Source organism: Coffea arabica, chromosome 2e, assembly GCF_036785885.1.
Source record: "Coffea arabica cultivar ET-39 chromosome 2e, Coffea Arabica ET-39 HiFi, whole genome shotgun sequence".
Lineage (NCBI taxonomy): Eukaryota > Viridiplantae > Streptophyta > Magnoliopsida > Gentianales > Rubiaceae > Coffea > Coffea arabica.
In genome coordinates, this window is record NC_092313.1 from 45457232 (window position 1) to 45475093 (window position 17862).

The 17862-nt window shown below is 42.1% G+C and overlaps 1 long non-coding RNA gene and 1 pseudogene across 1 annotated transcript; one reads left to right on the forward strand and one right to left on the reverse strand.

Annotated features, from left to right (window-relative positions):
- The first annotated feature begins 13687 nt into the window (after positions 1–13687).
- Positions 13688–14785, forward strand: LOC113720951 (uncharacterized). Its single transcript, XR_011841217.1, has 3 exons — positions 13688–13864; positions 14284–14370; positions 14520–14785. It is a non-coding gene; the product is annotated as an uncharacterized lncRNA (long non-coding RNA).
- Positions 14786–16085: 1300 nt separating this feature from the next.
- LOC140036309 (uncharacterized) overlaps positions 16086–17862 on the reverse strand; it is a 123552-nt pseudogene continuing 121775 nt past the window's right edge.

The window sequence follows — 17862 nt, forward strand, 5'->3', positions numbered from 1 at the left end:
TGATTAAATCAAGCACTAGGAAGCAAAACGTGATAATCAAGGCTAAGGAAGTTAGGAAATGTGTGAATTCTGATCAGCCTGTATTACTCATGATTTGCAAACATGTACTCTTGAATGTTGATGAACTCGATAGGGCATTGCCTTCGGGAGTAGTTGCTTTGTCGCAGGTTAAGCAAGGAGAGAATGAGTTGATCATGGCATGCTCCATCCCTAACTCCATTGGTGAATATCAGAATCTTCATGAAGTTTGCCTCTTAAGTGTTGTATCCCTTTACGATCCATTGGTATTTAACTTCACCCATGAGTCTGTTTTGCTTGTTGGGAGGAGTAATGGAGTTTCAATGGGGGTTCTTGCGGTTGAATCTTGTCCTATGCCTTCTTACCCTTTTGCAACAAGTGTTCCAAGTGATGATCAGTCTAATGCAGTTGAACGTGTTCAAAGTGTTCTTCATTATATCAGTTGCATTTTGGAGGATCCAAAAAGATGTAACCGAAGCTATATGCGTTATCTTCGAGGAGTCATTGGAGTAAAGCCATGAGTTTTTCTTGGCTGGCTGTGAGCATTTTCAAACTGACCAAGAGACATGTGCACCGCATTATAATAATCATGACGTATGCAAGTATCATTCAATCTAAGAGGGCCAATATGTGGTGGCATTAGATTTGAGGTTTCGTACTCCAACTCTTGCTAGTATCATTCATTTCCATCCAGATTTGAGGACAAATCCTTCTCAAGTGGAGGGGACTGATGTGTGCACGGATGGCGGCCTTGACTCAAGGCTTCCATAGGAACATTGAAGGCTTGGAAGTTGCTAATCAAGGCATCTACACATTGATCCAAGTCAAGGAAGCATCAAGCGCGGCCTTAGCTACTTGGGCCGAGCACTAGGAATGTTAGCATTGTTAGTCGTATGAGTTGTTAGTTGGTTTTGATCATTATCGAGTCATTAGTTGTTAGTTGGTTTGTTAGTCGTGTTTTAATTAATAGTTTATTAGTTATTGGAGTCAAACAATCGGCCCACTCATGTTCAAGAGTGGATCGAGCTCCTTTTCTAGTTTAGGTTGGTGGGCCGCCAATCCTTGACCACAAAGGTTTCTAGCCTATAAAAAGGCGCCTTTTGTACCAGCAAAGGTTAGACACTTTTGATAATAAAATTTCAATTTGTTCTCTTACAATTTCGAGAGTACATTCCTACTTGCTTGGCAAGGGTTATTTGAGCAACCACGCGTGACGTCCTTGGTTGTTCATCCGGCCTATCTACTTGAGTAACCACCTCAATTGGAGTCGCCGTTCTACCGCCTTGAATCGAGTTGAGTCGTCCCTCTTGGTTCTAGGTTCCGTAATCCAAACGGTTGAGTATCCCTCTAGGTCCTTGGGCAATCGTGCTACGTGTCTCGGAACGAGTTGACCGAGGAACGTATCAGTTGGCTTCAGAGCTGGTTGAGGTATCAAGTCGTTATATCCTCTTACTTGTTCTTGTCTAGTTCGTTTTAGGGTTCCTATTTTTCCGCTGTCTTGTTTGTTTGTTGCATCGCTAGTTGTTTCTTCGTTGTTCACAAATCTGTCCGAAGTTGTTTTGCCATTGGCGTCGTCAATTTCTGTCCGTTTTGTGTTCAATCATTGTGTTTTGCAATCGGGCCGTAGTTGGATTTTACTTATGTGTCAAATCTGTCCGAGTTTATTCCCTTGTTGCGCCGAATTTCTGTCCGTGTTTGTACCCTGTCGCGAGTCGTCAATATTCTGTCCGTTCTTGTGTTGGTTCGTTGTCTTGAATCTCCCCATAATTGTGTCCACAAATCTGTCCAAGTGCGTCTTCTAGTTCCGTCCATAGTGCCTTGAAATTCTGTCTTGTGTTCCATCGTTGGCTTGTCTATTGCTGTCCATGATTTCTGGTATCATTGTTTTGAGTTATCCAACTTGTTTACTAGGTTTTTCAAATCTGAATTGTGGTGAAACTTGTTGGTATTTGTGAATCTTGAGAGAACCTACAAGAATCTTGAGTTTCTCGACCACAATCTTGAAATTCTTGAAGTTCTTGATAACTTCCTTGAAAGTTCTTGAAGGATCTTGAAGTTCTTGAAGATTCCTTGTGCGTGTGAATTGGCTGAACCAAATCCGGAAAATAGTCCAATCGGCCAAGCTTGTGTTGTGTTGTTCGTATAAGTCAAAAAAAAAAAAAAAAGAAACGAAAAACAAGAAAGAAAGTCCGAAGTTTATTGCCAAAATCAATCACGGATTACATCTTGTATCCAAGACTACAAAAAGGAAAAAAAGATTTCAAAAGTTTCGGTCCACTACTACTTCTTGAAGTTCTTGAACCTCTTGATTCTTGGAAATTTGTTTCGTCCGTCTAGCGAACAATTTCTTGTACTCTCGAGCATTGGTGAAAGGCTTTCTTGGAGTCTTTGCTTCTATCTAGGGAATATCTTGGGTAACCCATTGGGGGGGAGCCTGAGGAGGGTTGATTGCGTCACGTTGTTGAGATTCCATCTAGTTGCTATTGTCTTGAACAAACATCCGAAACTGCCTTGGGTGTGTTTGAACAGAAAATCCGAGCTTGACCTTGTGCTTGCAAGTTAAGGCTAACGTGGGTGGGTCTTTAATAGCCTACCTTCCAACCGTACAAAAGGTTTCCAACCGAATTGTTCTTTCGGGAGTTGGAAGTGACAAAGTGTGCAGTCTCATCATTGATGGTAGTAGTTGCACCAATGTAGCAAGTTTGCCCATGGTAGAGGACTTCCAACGACTAGACATCCACACCCGTACCGACTACAATGGCTAAGCGAAGATGGTGAAGTACGTGTCTACAAACAGGTACGTCTTCCTTTCTCCATTGGCAACTACATTGACGAAGTTGTTTGTGATGTTGTCCCCATGCATGCTACCCATGTAATTTTAGGAAGACCCTGGCAATTTGATAAGCATGTCACTTTTGATGGTAGATCTAATAAGTACACTCTCTTGCACAATGGAACGAGAATGTGACTTAGACCGACAAAAGAGGAAACAAAAGACGGCCGAATCTGGAAATTGCTCCACTTCCACAAATGAGCATTCGGCCAAGGGTCATACACTGATTAAATCAAGCACTAGGAAGCAAAACGTGATAATCAAGGCTAAGGAAGTTAGGAAATGTGTGAATTCTGATCAGCCTGTATTACTCATGATTTGCAAACATGTACTCTTGAATGTTGATGAACTCGATAGGGCATTGCCTTCGGGAGTAGTTGCTTTGTCGCAGGTTAAGCAAGGAGAGAATGAGTTGATCATGGCATGCTCCATCCCTAACTCCATTGGTGAATATCAGAATCTTCATGAAGTTTGCCTCTTAAGTGTTGTATCCCTTTACGATCCATTGGTATTTAACTTCACCCATGAGTCTGTTTTGCTTGTTGGGAGGAGTAATGGAGTTTCAATGGGGGTTCTTGCGGTTGAATCTTGTCCTATGCCTTCTTACCCTTTTGCAACAAGTGTTCCAAGTGATGATCAGTCTAATGCAGTTGAACGTGTTCAAAGTGTTCTTCATTATATCAGTTGCATTTTGGAGGATCCAAAAAGATGTAACCGAAGCTATATGCGTTATCTTCGAGGAGTCATTGGAGTAAAGCCATGAGTTTTTCTTGGCTGGCTGTGAGCATTTTCAAACTGACCAAGAGACATGTGCACCGCATTATAATAATCATGACGTATGCAAGTATCATTCAATCTAAGAGGGCCAATATGTGGTGGCATTAGATTTGAGGTTTCGTACTCCAACTCTTGCTAGTATCATTCATTTCCATCCAGATTTGAGGACAAATCCTTCTCAAGTGGAGGGGACTGATGTGTGCACGGATGGCGGCCTTGACTCAAGGCTTCCATAGGAACATTGAAGGCTTGGAAGTTGCTAATCAAGGCATCTACACATTGATCCAAGTCAAGGAAGCATCAAGCGCGGCCTTAGCTACTTGGGCCGAGCACTAGGAATGTTAGCATTGTTAGTCGTATGAGTTGTTAGTTGGTTTTGATCATTATCGAGTCATTAGTTGTTAGTTGGTTTGTTAGTCGTGTTTTAATTAATAGTTTATTAGTTATTGGAGTCAAACAATCGGCCCACTCATGTTCAAGAGTGGATCGAGCTCCTTTTCTAGTTTAGGTTGGTGGGCCGCCAATCCTTGACCACAAAGGTTTCTAGCCTATAAAAAGGCGCCTTTTGTACCAGCAAAGGTTAGACACTTTTGATAATAAAATTTCAATTTGTTCTCTTACAATTTCGAGAGTACATTCCTACTTGCTTGGCAAGGGTTATTTGAGCAACCACGCGTGACGTCCTTGGTTGTTCATCCGGCCTATCTACTTGAGTAACCACCTCAATTGGAGTCGCCGTTCTACCGCCTTGAATCGAGTTGAGTCGTCCCTCTTGGTTCTAGGTTCCGTAATCCAAACGGTTGAGTATCCCTCTAGGTCCTTGGGCAATCGTGCTACGTGTCTCGGAACGAGTTGACCGAGGAACGTATCAGTTGGCTTCAGAGCTGGTTGAGGTATCAAGTCGTTATATCCTCTTACTTGTTCTTGTCTAGTTCGTTTTAGGGTTCCTATTTTTCCGCTGTCTTGTTTGTTTGTTGCATCGCTAGTTGTTTCTTCGTTGTTCACAAATCTGTCCGAAGTTGTTTTGCCATTGGCGTCGTCAATTTCTGTCCGTTTTGTGTTCAATCATTGTGTTTTGCAATCGGGCCGTAGTTGGATTTTACTTATGTGTCAAATCTGTCCGAGTTTATTCCCTTGTTGCGCCGAATTTCTGTCCGTGTTTGTACCCTGTCGCGAGTCGTCAATATTCTGTCCGTTCTTGTGTTGGTTCGTTGTCTTGAATCTCCCCATAATTGTGTCCACAAATCTGTCCAAGTGCGTCTTCTAGTTCCGTCCATAGTGCCTTGAAATTCTGTCTTGTGTTCCATCGTTGGCTTGTCTATTGCTGTCCATGATTTCTGGTATCATTGTTTTGAGTTATCCAACTTGTTTACTAGGTTTTTCAAATCTGAATTGTGGTGAAACTTGTTGGTATTTGTGAATCTTGAGAGAACCTACAAGAATCTTGAGTTTCTCGACCACAATCTTGAAATTCTTGAAGTTCTTGATAACTTCCTTGAAAGTTCTTGAAGGATCTTGAAGTTCTTGAAGATTCCTTGTGCGTGTGAATTGGCTGAACCAAATCCGGAAAATAGTCCAATCGGCCAAGCTTGTGTTGTGTTGTTCGTATAAGTCAAAAAAAAAAAAAAAAGAAACGAAAAACAAGAAAGAAAGTCCGAAGTTTATTGCCAAAATCAATCACGGATTACATCTTGTATCCAAGACTACAAAAAGGAAAAAAAGATTTCAAAAGTTTCGGTCCACTACTACTTCTTGAAGTTCTTGAACCTCTTGATTCTTGGAAATTTGTTTCGTCCGTCTAGCGAACAATTTCTTGTACTCTCGAGCATTGGTGAAAGGCTTTCTTGGAGTCTTTGCTTCTATCTAGGGAATATCTTGGGTAACCCATTGGGGGGGAGCCTGAGGAGGGTTGATTGCGTCACGTTGTTGAGATTCCATCTAGTTGCTATTGTCTTGAACAAACATCCGAAACTGCCTTGGGTGTGTTTGAACAGAAAATCCGAGCTTGACCTTGTGCTTGCAAGTTAAGGCTAACGTGGGTGGGTCTTTAATAGCCTACCTTCCAACCGTACAAAAGGTTTCCAACCGAATTGTTCTTTCGGGAGTTGGAAGTGACAAAGTGTGCAGTCTCATCATTGATGGTAGTAGTTGCACCAATGTAGCAAGTTTGCCCATGGTAGAGGACTTCCAACGACTAGACATCCACACCCGTACCGACTACAATGGCTAAGCGAAGATGGTGAAGTACGTGTCTACAAACAGGTACGTCTTCCTTTCTCCATTGGCAACTACATTGACGAAGTTGTTTGTGATGTTGTCCCCATGCATGCTACCCATGTAATTTTAGGAAGACCCTGGCAATTTGATAAGCATGTCACTTTTGATGGTAGATCTAATAAGTACACTCTCTTGCACAATGGAACGAGAATGTGACTTAGACCGACAAAAGAGGAAACAAAAGACGGCCGAATCTGGAAATTGCTCCACTTCCACAAATGAGCATTCGGCCAAGGGTCATACACTGATTAAATCAAGCACTAGGAAGCAAAACGTGATAATCAAGGCTAAGGAAGTTAGGAAATGTGTGAATTCTGATCAGCCTGTATTACTCATGATTTGCAAACATGTACTCTTGAATGTTGATGAACTCGATAGGGCATTGCCTTCGGGAGTAGTTGCTTTGTCGCAGGTTAAGCAAGGAGAGAATGAGTTGATCATGGCATGCTCCATCCCTAACTCCATTGGTGAATATCAGAATCTTCATGAAGTTTGCCTCTTAAGTGTTGTATCCCTTTACGATCCATTGGTATTTAACTTCACCCATGAGTCTGTTTTGCTTGTTGGGAGGAGTAATGGAGTTTCAATGGGGGTTCTTGCGGTTGAATCTTGTCCTATGCCTTCTTACCCTTTTGCAACAAGTGTTCCAAGTGATGATCAGTCTAATGCAGTTGAACGTGTTCAAAGTGTTCTTCATTATATCAGTTGCATTTTGGAGGATCCAAAAAGATGTAACCGAAGCTATATGCGTTATCTTCGAGGAGTCATTGGAGTAAAGCCATGAGTTTTTCTTGGCTGGCTGTGAGCATTTTCAAACTGACCAAGAGACATGTGCACCGCATTATAATAATCATGACGTATGCAAGTATCATTCAATCTAAGAGGGCCAATATGTGGTGGCATTAGATTTGAGGTTTCGTACTCCAACTCTTGCTAGTATCATTCATTTCCATCCAGATTTGAGGACAAATCCTTCTCAAGTGGAGGGGACTGATGTGTGCACGGATGGCGGCCTTGACTCAAGGCTTCCATAGGAACATTGAAGGCTTGGAAGTTGCTAATCAAGGCATCTACACATTGATCCAAGTCAAGGAAGCATCAAGCGCGGCCTTAGCTACTTGGGCCGAGCACTAGGAATGTTAGCATTGTTAGTCGTATGAGTTGTTAGTTGGTTTTGATCATTATCGAGTCATTAGTTGTTAGTTGGTTTGTTAGTCGTGTTTTAATTAATAGTTTATTAGTTATTGGAGTCAAACAATCGGCCCACTCATGTTCAAGAGTGGATCGAGCTCCTTTTCTAGTTTAGGTTGGTGGGCCGCCAATCCTTGACCACAAAGGTTTCTAGCCTATAAAAAGGCGCCTTTTGTACCAGCAAAGGTTAGACACTTTTGATAATAAAATTTCAATTTGTTCTCTTACAATTTCGAGAGTACATTCCTACTTGCTTGGCAAGGGTTATTTGAGCAACCACGCGTGACGTCCTTGGTTGTTCATCCGGCCTATCTACTTGAGTAACCACCTCAATTGGAGTCGCCGTTCTACCGCCTTGAATCGAGTTGAGTCGTCCCTCTTGGTTCTAGGTTCCGTAATCCAAACGGTTGAGTATCCCTCTAGGTCCTTGGGCAATCGTGCTACGTGTCTCGGAACGAGTTGACCGAGGAACGTATCAGTTGGCTTCAGAGCTGGTTGAGGTATCAAGTCGTTATATCCTCTTACTTGTTCTTGTCTAGTTCGTTTTAGGGTTCCTATTTTTCCGCTGTCTTGTTTGTTTGTTGCATCGCTAGTTGTTTCTTCGTTGTTCACAAATCTGTCCGAAGTTGTTTTGCCATTGGCGTCGTCAATTTCTGTCCGTTTTGTGTTCAATCATTGTGTTTTGCAATCGGGCCGTAGTTGGATTTTACTTATGTGTCAAATCTGTCCGAGTTTATTCCCTTGTTGCGCCGAATTTCTGTCCGTGTTTGTACCCTGTCGCGAGTCGTCAATATTCTGTCCGTTCTTGTGTTGGTTCGTTGTCTTGAATCTCCCCATAATTGTGTCCACAAATCTGTCCAAGTGCGTCTTCTAGTTCCGTCCATAGTGCCTTGAAATTCTGTCTTGTGTTCCATCGTTGGCTTGTCTATTGCTGTCCATGATTTCTGGTATCATTGTTTTGAGTTATCCAACTTGTTTACTAGGTTTTTCAAATCTGAATTGTGGTGAAACTTGTTGGTATTTGTGAATCTTGAGAGAACCTACAAGAATCTTGAGTTTCTCGACCACAATCTTGAAATTCTTGAAGTTCTTGATAACTTCCTTGAAAGTTCTTGAAGGATCTTGAAGTTCTTGAAGATTCCTTGTGCGTGTGAATTGGCTGAACCAAATCCGGAAAATAGTCCAATCGGCCAAGCTTGTGTTGTGTTGTTCGTATAAGTCAAAAAAAAAAAAAAAAGAAACGAAAAACAAGAAAGAAAGTCCGAAGTTTATTGCCAAAATCAATCACGGATTACATCTTGTATCCAAGACTACAAAAAGGAAAAAAAGATTTCAAAAGTTTCGGTCCACTACTACTTCTTGAAGTTCTTGAACCTCTTGATTCTTGGAAATTTGTTTCGTCCGTCTAGCGAACAATTTCTTGTACTCTCGAGCATTGGTGAAAGGCTTTCTTGGAGTCTTTGCTTCTATCTAGGGAATATCTTGGGTAACCCATTGGGGGGGAGCCTGAGGAGGGTTGATTGCGTCACGTTGTTGAGATTCCATCTAGTTGCTATTGTCTTGAACAAACATCCGAAACTGCCTTGGGTGTGTTTGAACAGAAAATCCGAGCTTGACCTTGTGCTTGCAAGTTAAGGCTAACGTGGGTGGGTCTTTAATAGCCTACCTTCCAACCGTACAAAAGGTTTCCAACCGAATTGTTCTTTCGGGAGTTGGAAGTGACAAAGTGTGCAGTCTCATCATTGATGGTAGTAGTTGCACCAATGTAGCAAGTTTGCCCATGGTAGAGGACTTCCAACGACTAGACATCCACACCCGTACCGACTACAATGGCTAAGCGAAGATGGTGAAGTACGTGTCTACAAACAGGTACGTCTTCCTTTCTCCATTGGCAACTACATTGACGAAGTTGTTTGTGATGTTGTCCCCATGCATGCTACCCATGTAATTTTAGGAAGACCCTGGCAATTTGATAAGCATGTCACTTTTGATGGTAGATCTAATAAGTACACTCTCTTGCACAATGGAACGAGAATGTGACTTAGACCGACAAAAGAGGAAACAAAAGACGGCCGAATCTGGAAATTGCTCCACTTCCACAAATGAGCATTCGGCCAAGGGTCATACACTGATTAAATCAAGCACTAGGAAGCAAAACGTGATAATCAAGGCTAAGGAAGTTAGGAAATGTGTGAATTCTGATCAGCCTGTATTACTCATGATTTGCAAACATGTACTCTTGAATGTTGATGAACTCGATAGGGCATTGCCTTCGGGAGTAGTTGCTTTGTCGCAGGTTAAGCAAGGAGAGAATGAGTTGATCATGGCATGCTCCATCCCTAACTCCATTGGTGAATATCAGAATCTTCATGAAGTTTGCCTCTTAAGTGTTGTATCCCTTTACGATCCATTGGTATTTAACTTCACCCATGAGTCTGTTTTGCTTGTTGGGAGGAGTAATGGAGTTTCAATGGGGGTTCTTGCGGTTGAATCTTGTCCTATGCCTTCTTACCCTTTTGCAACAAGTGTTCCAAGTGATGATCAGTCTAATGCAGTTGAACGTGTTCAAAGTGTTCTTCATTATATCAGTTGCATTTTGGAGGATCCAAAAAGATGTAACCGAAGCTATATGCGTTATCTTCGAGGAGTCATTGGAGTAAAGCCATGAGTTTTTCTTGGCTGGCTGTGAGCATTTTCAAACTGACCAAGAGACATGTGCACCGCATTATAATAATCATGACGTATGCAAGTATCATTCAATCTAAGAGGGCCAATATGTGGTGGCATTAGATTTGAGGTTTCGTACTCCAACTCTTGCTAGTATCATTCATTTCCATCCAGATTTGAGGACAAATCCTTCTCAAGTGGAGGGGACTGATGTGTGCACGGATGGCGGCCTTGACTGAAGGCTTCCATAGGAACATTGAAGGCTTGGAAGTTGCTAATCAAGGCATCTACACATTGATCCAAGTCAAGGAAGCATCAAGCGCGGCCTTAGCTACTTGGGCCGAGCACTAGGAATGTTAGCATTGTTAGTCGTATGAGTTGTTAGTTGGTTTTGATCATTATCGAGTCATTAGTTGTTAGTTGGTTTGTTAGTCGTGTTTTAATTAATAGTTTATTAGTTATTGGAGTCAAACAATCGGCCCACTCATGTTCAAGAGTGGATCGAGCTCCTTTTCTAGTTTAGGTTGGTGGGCCGCCAATCCTTGACCACAAAGGTTTCTAGCCTATAAAAAGGCGCCTTTTGTACCAGCAAAGGTTAGACACTTTTGATAATAAAATTTCAATTTGTTCTCTTACAATTTCGAGAGTACATTCCTACTTGCTTGGCAAGGGTTATTTGAGCAACCACGCGTGACGTCCTTGGTTGTTCATCCGGCCTATCTACTTGAGTAACCACCTCAATTGGAGTCGCCGTTCTACCGCCTTGAATCGAGTTGAGTCGTCCCTCTTGGTTCTAGGTTCCGTAATCCAAACGGTTGAGTATCCCTCTAGGTCCTTGGGCAATCGTGCTACGTGTCTCGGAACGAGTTGACCGAGGAACGTATCAGTTGGCTTCAGAGCTGGTTGAGGTATCAAGTCGTTATATCCTCTTACTTGTTCTTGTCTAGTTCGTTTTAGGGTTCCTATTTTTCCGCTGTCTTGTTTGTTTGTTGCATCGCTAGTTGTTTCTTCGTTGTTCACAAATCTGTCCGAAGTTGTTTTGCCATTGGCGTCGTCAATTTCTGTCCGTTTTGTGTTCAATCATTGTGTTTTGCAATCGGGCCGTAGTTGGATTTTACTTATGTGTCAAATCTGTCCGAGTTTATTCCCTTGTTGCGCCGAATTTCTGTCCGTGTTTGTACCCTGTCGCGAGTCGTCAATATTCTGTCCGTTCTTGTGTTGGTTCGTTGTCTTGAATCTCCCCATAATTGTGTCCACAAATCTGTCCAAGTGCGTCTTCTAGTTCCGTCCATAGTGCCTTGAAATTCTGTCTTGTGTTCCATCGTTGGCTTGTCTATTGCTGTCCATGATTTCTGGTATCATTGTTTTGAGTTATCCAACTTGTTTACTAGGTTTTTCAAATCTGAATTGTGGTGAAACTTGTTGGTATTTGTGAATCTTGAGAGAACCTACAAGAATCTTGAGTTTCTCGACCACAATCTTGAAATTCTTGAAGTTCTTGATAACTTCCTTGAAAGTTCTTGAAGGATCTTGAAGTTCTTGAAGATTCCTTGTGCGTGTGAATTGGCTGAACCAAATCCGGAAAATAGTCCAATCGGCCAAGCTTGTGTTGTGTTGTTCGTATAAGTCAAAAAAAAAAAAAAAAGAAACGAAAAACAAGAAAGAAAGTCCGAAGTTTATTGCCAAAATCAATCACGGATTACATCTTGTATCCAAGACTACAAAAAGGAAAAAAAGATTTCAAAAGTTTCGGTCCACTACTACTTCTTGAAGTTCTTGAACCTCTTGATTCTTGGAAATTTGTTTCGTCCGTCTAGCGAACAATTTCTTGTACTCTCGAGCATTGGTGAAAGGCTTTCTTGGAGTCTTTGCTTCTATCTAGGGAATATCTTGGGTAACCCATTGGGGGGGAGCCTGAGGAGGGTTGATTGCGTCACGTTGTTGAGATTCCATCTAGTTGCTATTGTCTTGAACAAACATCCGAAACTGCCTTGGGTGTGTTTGAACAGAAAATCCGAGCTTGACCTTGTGCTTGCAAGTTAAGGCTAACGTGGGTGGGTCTTTAATAGCCTACCTTCCAACCGTACAAAAGGTTTCCAACCGAATTGTTCTTTCGGGAGTTGGAAGTGACAAAGTGTGCAGTCTCATCATTGATGGTAGTAGTTGCACCAATGTAGCAAGTTTGCCCATGGTAGAGGACTTCCAACGACTAGACATCCACACCCGTACCGACTACAATGGCTAAGCGAAGATGGTGAAGTACGTGTCTACAAACAGGTACGTCTTCCTTTCTCCATTGGCAACTACATTGACGAAGTTGTTTGTGATGTTGTCCCCATGCATGCTACCCATGTAATTTTAGGAAGACCCTGGCAATTTGATAAGCATGTCACTTTTGATGGTAGATCTAATAAGTACACTCTCTTGCACAATGGAACGAGAATGTGACTTAGACCGACAAAAGAGGAAACAAAAGACGGCCGAATCTGGAAATTGCTCCACTTCCACAAATGAGCATTCGGCCAAGGGTCATACACTGATTAAATCAAGCACTAGGAAGCAAAACGTGATAATCAAGGCTAAGGAAGTTAGGAAATGTGTGAATTCTGATCAGCCTGTATTACTCATGATTTGCAAACATGTACTCTTGAATGTTGATGAACTCGATAGGGCATTGCCTTCGGGAGTAGTTGCTTTGTCGCAGGTTAAGCAAGGAGAGAATGAGTTGATCATGGCATGCTCCATCCCTAACTCCATTGGTGAATATCAGAATCTTCATGAAGTTTGCCTCTTAAGTGTTGTATCCCTTTACGATCCATTGGTATTTAACTTCACCCATGAGTCTGTTTTGCTTGTTGGGAGGAGTAATGGAGTTTCAATGGGGGTTCTTGCGGTTGAATCTTGTCCTATGCCTTCTTACCCTTTTGCAACAAGTGTTCCAAGTGATGATCAGTCTAATGCAGTTGAACGTGTTCAAAGTGTTCTTCATTATATCAGTTGCATTTTGGAGGATCCAAAAAGATGTAACCGAAGCTATATGCGTTATCTTCGAGGAGTCATTGGAGTAAAGCCATGAGTTTTTCTTGGCTGGCTGTGAGCATTTTCAAACTGACCAAGAGACATGTGCACCGCATTATAATAATCATGACGTATGCAAGTATCATTCAATCTAAGAGGGCCAATATGTGGTGGCATTAGATTTGAGGTTTCGTACTCCAACTCTTGCTAGTATCATTCATTTCCATCCAGATTTGAGGACAAATCCTTCTCAAGTGGAGGGGACTGATGTGTGCACGGATGGCGGCCTTGACTCAAGGCTTCCATAGGAACATTGAAGGCTTGGAAGTTGCTAATCAAGGCATCTACACATTGATCCAAGTCAAGGAAGCATCAAGCGCGGCCTTAGCTACTTGGGCCGAGCACTAGGAATGTTAGCATTGTTAGTCGTATGAGTTGTTAGTTGGTTTTGATCATTATCGAGTCATTAGTTGTTAGTTGGTTTGTTAGTCGTGTTTTAATTAATAGTTTATTAGTTATTGGAGTCAAACAATCGGCCCACTCATGTTCAAGAGTGGATCGAGCTCCTTTTCTAGTTTAGGTTGGTGGGCCGCCAATCCTTGACCACAAAGGTTTCTAGCCTATAAAAAGGCGCCTTTTGTACCAGCAAAGGTTAGACACTTTTGATAATAAAATTTCAATTTGTTCTCTTACAATTTCGAGAGTACATTCCTACTTGCTTGGCAAGGGTTATTTGAGCAACCACGCGTGACGTCCTTGGTTGTTCATCCGGCCTATCTACTTGAGTAACCACCTCAATTGGAGTCGCCGTTCTACCGCCTTGAATCGAGTTGAGTCGTCCCTCTTGGTTCTAGGTTCCGTAATCCAAACGGTTGAGTATCCCTCTAGGTCCTAAGAAAACATATGTTTTATATGCAAACATTTTCTTATAAGAACTACAGCTACCATTTTATTCATTGTCTTCGAGCTTATAATGCACATTATCATTTCGTAGGGACATCATTGGTTTGTTATTGTCTTGCAGCTCATTATGCTGATGCTATTGGTCCCTGCTATGGAATTCCCAATTATTGTGATGTTTGGGTAAGTATATACTCCTTTCTATCTATGTTAGACTTGTTTCAAATGGTTGGGTCTTGTCAACAAAGTTTTTGTAAAAGTGACAATTTTCACTTTGTTCTAGGAGACATTTGCATATAAACAAGCTACAAGTGGTCTCTGATTTGTGTTTGATTTTCCTGCCAATTAATGAATATGATAGGAGTAATTTTCTTTTCCTTCCTTTTGGAAGTTTTTGCATGGTTTAGTTGAGTTGTTTGTGTGAGAGTAATTGATTCAGCTTCCTTTTTTTTGCATTATTGTTTGCTGACTTATTGGCCAAGAGGGCTCTCAATTAGTTTTAGGACCAAGAATTCCTTCTATAGTTTTCTAGTGCTAGTATTAGCTTCAAGTTAGCTTCTTAATGTCTCCTGCAGTCGACTGATTTTTGTTATTATTTGCAGCAATTGAACCTGTTGACAGAGGCTTCGGATTCGGATTTGGGTCTAGGATATTACAATCTACCAATCAAGCTACCATTTTCGCTTGTGGTACCCTTATACTCTCTATCTCCTCTTTGCTTCTTTTTTTCTGTTATTTATAGCCAATATGAGACTTTATTTTTTGTGAATCCTCATTTGATTTTCCTTGTCTCAAGTTTGTTTTGTCATCTACTAATAATTGTATTTTTCTATTGCAGATATATTGCACATTTTAGAGTTTTGGAAGATGAGTAGCCGAGGCTACTTATTAGCTCAAAAACTGGTTATAGTGCTATCTTATGCTTAGGAAATGTTTCGTATAACACAAAAATGTTTTGGGACTTGGATTCGTTTTGTATAGCTCCCTTGCCTTATATGATACAACTCATTCTAATACTACTTGTCAAACTCTTTATAATGTGATGTTGCACATGATTATGATATTGGAAGGATTATTATAATATTTTGGCATTTTCTATTGTAATGGGTGAATGTGTTTGTTATTCACTAAGCATTGTTGGTGGCTCCCATTTTTTTATATTACTCTAGCAAGAAATACATCAAACTACACAGTGACAAGATATTGTAACTGAATCACAATTCTCCAATGACAAGTGCCTATTGTCAGTAAATCAAATGTCTTTATTGACAACAATTGTTGTAATTGAATTAAATTCTATATTGACAACAATATGTTGTCACTGTTGAAAGGTGTTTAGTGACAACAAAATTGCTAGTAATTGGACCATATACTGATGACCATTGTTGAGTTTTAGTGACGATATTGTTTCATGCATCATTGATAAGAAGTCATGTTGTCACTAAACTTAAAGCATTTATTGATGAGAAAAGTTGTCACAAAAGCTCTTTATTCACTGACGACTTTTAAGTCATCAGTGTATACTTTTACCGACGGGCATTCAGTGACGACCCTGTGACGACCGAAAAGTTGTCAGTAAAATCTATTAGTGATGACTTTTTACTTTTTTGTGACAAGAATAGATTGTCACTAAAGGTCAAAATTCTTGTAGTGCGTGGAGCTGTCACCAGGGTCGACCGCCTTGAGTTTCCTCTTTTGACGGTCTTGTTCACACTCCCTTTGCAAAAGTAGTTGGTCCTCATAAACTTGTGCAGGTGTGAGAGGTGTAAGGACCTTACGTTTGCCATCGTGCAAAAGTGTGTACTTATTTGCTCTTCCATCGAATGTGACGTGTTTGTCGAATTGCCAGGGCCTTCCCAAAATGATATGGGTAGCATGCATTGGCACCACGTCGCACACGATTTCATCAGTGTAAGTACCAATGGAAAAGGGAATGCGTGCTTGCTTGAAGACTCGTACTTCACCATCCTCACTTAGCCATTGGAGGCGGTAAGGGTGTGGATGCCGGGTAGTGGTGAGTCCTAGACTTTCAACCATGAGCAAGCTGGCCACGTTCGTGCAACTCCCACCGTCGACGATGAGACTACACACTTTGTCGCCTACCTTACAGCGGGTGTAGAATAGGTTTTCGCGTTGTAGCTGCTCGTCCTCTTTGACGCGGGCGGTTAACACTCGTCGTGCTACCAAGCAACCTACTTCGCCACGTGTAGGCGAGCATGCCTCCCCAGCTGGCTCTACTTCTAGGCAGTCGTCTTCGACCAGTTCGGGCATGTCCTCACATTCGTCATCATCCGACACGATTTCGCCAGTGTGAGTGATCAGCATTACCCGTTGGTTTGGACATTGAGATTGAATATGCCCAAACCCTTGGCACTTAAAACACTTGATGTCCCTACTCTTAGCTTTAGGAGTCTCTTGCGGTGCCTTTGAGGTAGACCTGGACACATCAGAAACCTTGTTAGGTGTAGAATAGGCATTACGGGTAGAAGCATTACCTTGGAAGCGGTTAGAATAGGTTGGTGTTGTCGCATTTCCAACTTCGTGGGTCACTCTTCGTGGTTGGTTGCCTTTCCACGAGGTGGTGGTAGGAGATTGGAAAGTACGGGCTCCCCGTCTTAATTTCTTCCCCCGTTCGGCCTTAATGGCGAGTTCTAGAAGGTCGTGCATGTCCAAATAATGTTGAAGCTCCAAGGCATCCTGAAGGTCAGGATTGAGACCCCTAAGAAACCTAGCCATTGTGGCTTCGTTGTCTTCTTGAATGTTGGCCCTCATCATGGCCATCTCGATTTCCTTGTGGTAATCCTCCACACTCATGTTGCCTTGCGTGAGTGTTTGAAGCTTAGAGTGGAGATCACGATTGTAGTAGCTAGGAACAAATCGCTTGCGCATTAGTGCCTTGAGTTCTCGCCAAGTCCGGACACGTGGTTCTCCCATCCTCCTCCTCGTGGTCCTCACTTGGTCCCACCAGACTAGTGCGTAGTCGGTGAACTCGACGGTGGCAACCTTCACTTTTTGCTCCTCGCTATAGTCATAGCAGTCGAAGACCATCTCGATACGGCCTTCCCACTCCAAGTAAGCCTCAGGGTCACTTTTGCCCTTGAATGCGGGAACTTGAATTTTAAGCCCCTTGATTTCGTTTTTGGGCATGTCCCTTGTAGGCCTCTCGGGTCGTTCCTCATCCTCACTAGCGGAGTAGTCTTCGCCATTTGTTTCTTTGGTGCCATGGTTACTCCGGTTATGGGACCTAGAACGAGAGCCTCGCGTAAGGCTCCTAGACAACTCCTCAAAACGAGTGTGTAACGTCTCCATTTGTTGCTCACTGATTCGTTTGAGCTCATGCCTCATGGCGGTGAACAATAGAGAGTAGTCTTTTGATGGTGGTTGTTGATCTTGCTCCATGTCTCTTTTGTGCCCCTGCAAAGGTTAGTAACAAGCAAGAAAGTGCAAATATAATCCTCACTTCACTCCCTGAGTGTATCTCTCGCGCTCGTGTATAGTGCTCAAGTCACTCTATAAAACTTACCAAGTACCTTACCTGTTGGTTTAGGTAGTTGAGTAATGTTGCTCGAGTCCAATAATTGTCTCCAACTTTTCCCACAAGAGTAAACAAGAGTGAAGGATGCAAGTGGATGATATTTTGGTGTAGGAAAGGACGGTTTTGGAAGGCTTAAAGGTGGTGGACAGATTTGGAAATATTGCCAAGAAAGGAAACTCTAAGAATTCCTAAGATGTAGGAGTGGTTTCCTAAAAAGGATGATAAAATATAGGAGGATATCCTAAAATGGAGGAGAAAGTGTAGGAAGGTGTCCAAGTGTTATCCAAGTGTGGTACTTAGTCTCCTAAACTAAGTTAGAAAACAAGTTAGAGTTGGTAATCCCCTTGAAGTCCTTCTTTAAGCAACTTCGAATCCCCCCCCAAACAGATTCGGTTCCCTCTCTCTCCTTTTACCGCAATTTTCTAGAAATCTTCCCTTTATTCCCTTCCCAAAGTCGGCTAAAAGAACCCTTATAACCCCCCCCTTGAGCAGCCGCACACTTTGCTCACAACACCAACCAGATTTGGAACTCTGAAATTTCCAGATTTCCTCCTCTTTGAAGGCCTTCCCAAAGTCGGTTATACTCCCTATAAGACTCCCTCTTCACAGCCGCAATTTACCCAAACAATTCGGCTCTCCCTCTACT